Source organism: Triticum dicoccoides, chromosome 4B (genome assembly GCF_002162155.2).
Source record: "Triticum dicoccoides isolate Atlit2015 ecotype Zavitan chromosome 4B, WEW_v2.0, whole genome shotgun sequence".
Taxonomy (NCBI): domain Eukaryota; kingdom Viridiplantae; phylum Streptophyta; class Magnoliopsida; order Poales; family Poaceae; genus Triticum; species Triticum dicoccoides.
The window spans coordinates 39,895,540-39,900,334 of record NC_041387.1 but is presented as its reverse complement, the minus strand read 5'-3'; positions in this window follow the sequence as shown (position 1 = coordinate 39,900,334).

Below are 4,795 nucleotides of genomic sequence, written 5' to 3'. Positions count from 1 at the left end.
GTCGTGAAGTCGCGCCCACCGTCGTCCTCGCGCCACCCCGCCGTGTCCACAAGCTCCGCCGTCGTCCGCTTCACCGAGCCAGCCGAGCCTCGAGCGCTCGAACGCTCTGCACTGCCTCCACCGACCTTGCCTTCACTGCCCGTCGTCGGAGATCCACTTCGCTGTCGCCGCTGCAGCAGCTCATCCCCGACCTCGTCGTCTGCTCCGCCGTGACCACCGTGAGCCCAGCTACCTCGCCATCCTCTCTGTTCCTACTCTCGAGCATCATAGTGACCGCATGAAGCTCAATCGCACGCGCTGCCGCCGAGCTCGTCGCCGACGTGACTCCGGCCATGCAACGGCCTCGCCACCCTGCCCGTTAGCCTCACCGCATCCCGAGGAGCCCGCAGCACCACTCCACGCACCTCGCCGTGCCTCCTAGCGATAAGCCCGAGCTCGCCCAAGGTCCGGCAGCCGCCAAGGTCGTCGTCGGCAATGTTTCCGGCCAAGCCGAGCCCAACCACCGCCACCACTGGACGCGACTCATCCCCAGCTTCACGTAGATGCCCTCCGTCGCCCTTTTGGTCATCGAAGCACGAAACCCGCACCTCTCCGCCGTCCCCGGCCCTGCCGGCGATGAGCCCCGGGTCAACTCCGGCGAGTTTGACCCGGGTTGACCCCAGTTTGACCCCCTCTAGGTCAATGACAGGTGGGGCCATGTCCTGCTAGTTAACCTAGGATTAGGACTAACTAAAGTTAGTTAGTCTAATGACACTGACACGCGGGACCCACTGGTCAGGTTTGACCTGGACCGTCCCCGTTGACTGCTGACGTCACCTTGACGCAATGCTGACACAATAACTCATTTACTGGATTTATTCCTATAAAGGAAATTCCAAAAAATGCTACAAACTTAAAAAATTCATAGAAATTAATCTGTAGCTCCAAATGCAAAGTGTTATATATGAAAAATGATGAGAAAATCCAATCTATCCATCTGTACTGGTTTCATGAATGTTTAAGAAAGTTAACCTGCTGTTTAGTGCAGAACATGATAAAGCACTATTAAAGGCCATATAAGAGCTTGGAACTTGAATCTTTGATTCAAAATGGTTCAAACCCATCTGGTCTTAGTTGCATTAGCCTAATACACTCATCTTGCCATGTCTCATGCATGCATCATATTGTTGCACATTGTTTGGTGATGATTGTATATCGGTGCTCTCTGCGGCAGGTTCTGCCCCCAAAGTGTATCGCGAGTATCCAAACGAGGAGCAATACCAGTCCACGGACCCGCAAGGCAAGCAACCAACCATTTGATCATATCGATACAAACCCATGTTCTCGTGTTTGCTCTCTTTTACTGCATTTAAGACAACCTGTTTCAAACTGCTGTGTGCTAAGGTAGTTGAACCCATTTCCTCTGCATGACCTGTCATTGCCACAGTAACTAGATGAAACCCACTAGCATGTGTAGGAGTTGATTGAGCCATGTGTATGTGTTTCCTACCTTGCTATGCCTGCTATGCTTAGAGTTGTGTCAGGTCTGGTTCATCCGGGTGATGGGCTAGAGTGAAAAGATCATGTCGGTAATGAGAGTGATGTGTTGAACATGATTTGGTAAAGGTATCGATGAGAGGCCATGTACGAGTACACGGTGGGTTGTTTCATTGGAACTATCCTTAAGCACTGAGATCTGTATGTGTGATTTAAGATTCAGCTACTACCATACATTGGGCCCTGAAATATGACCTCGCTCGACTTCTTATCCACCCTAGTCCTCTCTCCAGGAGTTGCAAGTAGTTTCTGGTGTTTGTAGCTTATTGGAGGCCGTGGGCAGCGCTGACCTCGGGGTGGGCTGTGATGCGGTAGGTACGTGGCACGGTGTACCGGATGCCCGTTTGGTATCTCGAGAACCCTGCACACATCGTTCGGGGCCGTATGTGGAAACCTCGGCCGGACTTTCTGTGGATGGAACCTGAATAGGCGATAAACCTGGACTAGAGACTTAGGTGTTTAGGTAGGTCATGGTCTGCACCCACGTCGGTTTTAGCTTGAAGTCTGCCGAGCACATGTCGTGTGCAGACGCTAAGTGGTGGACACATGTATGAAGAAGTACACCCCTGCAGGGTTAACATCATCTATTCGAATAGCCGCGCCTGCGGTAAGGACTACTTGGTTACCTATACAGTTCATAGACAAGTAAATGGATACTACTAAAAGCCTCAAGATAAGCGTGAGTGCCGAGGATGGCTCTTCCGTATGATGATGGAGGTGGATCCTTGGTAGTGTATTGAAGTGGTGTGTAGTGGACTCGAGTGCGCAAAGCAATTTCAAGTTGGTGTCTCGTAAGATAGCTTAGCCAAGAGTCAAAGCTAGCTTGCTGCAATAACCCCACCATCCCTTCTTGATAATGTGCATGTATGTAGGATCTGATGTAAGTCTTGCTGAGTACCTTTGTACTCATGTTTGCTCAATTTACGTTTTACAGAAGATGCTGCAACCCCTTCTGATGGGTTCTTCATAGACGTCGATGTCGACGAGTAGGATGAAGCCCAGGTGGTGATCCTGAGCTCACGATGGACCTTGTAGTGTAGTTAGGCTTTCTCAAGCCTCTTTTATTTTCTAGTTATCTGTACTCAGACATGTTACTTCCACTGTTGGCTTGTATGTTTGTATGACTTGAATTTTGTCTCGTGTCACCCGTACTTGTGTGTATGATATGTATGGCTCTCTGAGCCTTTAAATAAAGTACTTGAGTTGTAGTGTCATGTTGTGATGCCATGTTGTGTTTGCACATATCGAGCATATTGTGTGTATGATTTAAATGCTTGGTATGTGTGGGATCTGACTATCTAGTTGTTTATCCTTGGTAGCCTCTCTTATCGCGAAATGTCTCCTAGTGCTTCCACTGAGCCCTGGTAGCTTGCTACTACTCCGGAACACTTAGGCTGGCCGGCATGTGTCCTTCTTCGTTCCTGTGTCTGTCCCTACGAGGAAATGCCACGCGATGACTACCGGAGTCCTGTTAGCCCGCTACAGCCCGGTTTATCGGAGTCCTGCTGGCCCAGTGCTACAGCCCGGATTCACTCGCTGATGACCGACACGTTCGTTGTTGGGTCATGTATGCCTTTCCCTGTTAGTTAGTGCCACTTTGGGTTCACGACTAGCCATGTCAGCCCGGGCTCCATGTCATATGGATGCTAGCGACACTATCATATACGTGTGCCAAAAGGCGCAAACGGTCCCGGGTAAGGTAAGACGACACCCGTGGGAATACCGTGCGTGAGGCTGCAAAGTGATATGAGGTGTTACACGCTAGATCGGTGTGGCATTGGGTCGGGGTCCTAACTGCGTTGGCATCAGAGCCGGACTGCCTATAGGTTCTCCAAGCCAAACTGGTCGATGTTGAGTCTAGAAATGCTTTAGTTATATGTAGGGGAATTGATTGTGGGATGGAACGTAAGGCTCTTTTTACTCCTTTACCTCATGGCATTCTAATCTGAGTTAGTCCATTCTTTCCATCGGGGGTTAAGTATTAGGATCTCTTCTCTCTATCAGGTTCACGTGTTACTAATCAGTAGTACCTTATAGGATTGATGGATACAAGCCTAGTTCAGATTTACTACCCCATTATGTTGATAAGATGGACCTAGAACCTTGATATGATGTTGTTGAGTGTCTATGCAATCCTTTGCAAAGTGTCTCAAAATCTTTTTTGAGCATTTACAGCCGTTATGTTGTCCAATTTCTGCTAGAAATTCTAATGCCTTTGCATTACATCGTGTTTCAGATGGCCTCCCGCACCCAGAATCAAGTTGTTCGGTTGAGTCGATGCCTCAATGTACCTGGCCACACTGCCATGCTGGTTCGCGTAATGATCGAGGCTAGCTACCGATGGTATCCCGAGTATACCATTGAGGAGCAGTATAGAGATTTCAATCAAAGCCAATACCTCTGCATAGTCAGGATATACCCTTCCTATCCTGGATCCACTGAACCCCTCCATTGCTCATATGGACTTGGGGTTACCATCGAGATGTCCGTGCAGGATGCTGCTTATTCGATGATGACTATTATGCGGGCTAGAACTGCCTTGCTTTGGAACACTGAGTTCTGCTATATGCCAGCATCACTCCCTGGGGCAGAAGGTTACTACACGGCTCTTTACACCGACTCTGCTCATGAGGATTCGCTACTCCGCACTACAGCAGAGATGCTTGAGGATAAGGACTGTGAGAATCATGCCTTGCGATTGGAGCTTTTCAACACTCGGTCTGATCATTGGGCCACCTTGACCTGGTTTGCTCCTGCTGTGCAGGCTAGGTATATGGATATGCGGGATCTGTACCCCGTGCGGTCTAGTCTGCCGGATCGTATGGATTGGCGTGATGTAGGGGGCATCACTCCTCCCTGTGGACCTTGTCTGCCGCCATTTGTTGGACCAAGGCCACATCTGTGTCCTTATGGACCGCAAGCTCCACAGGATCGACTATTTCCAGATGATCACGTCCAGCTTCCAGGACATGGGGGTAATTTCTATGAAGATTACAACGGAGATGTCTGAGTTGATGGTAGCACCACTAGTATTGTAACAGTTATATCATCCACAGTTCTGCGTGACTCATGGGATATGACTTAGTGTGTACCAAATTCCGGAGGTGTAGAAAAATAATGTATAGGAGCTTGGGATGCCTCCGATGAGATGTAATCTTCCTTTCACCGCAGTTGTACTCAGTTTGGTCTTGTACTAAACCTTGTATGGTGTGTATGACGATGGAATAAATGTAGCAGTTTCTGTATTTACCATGTCAAA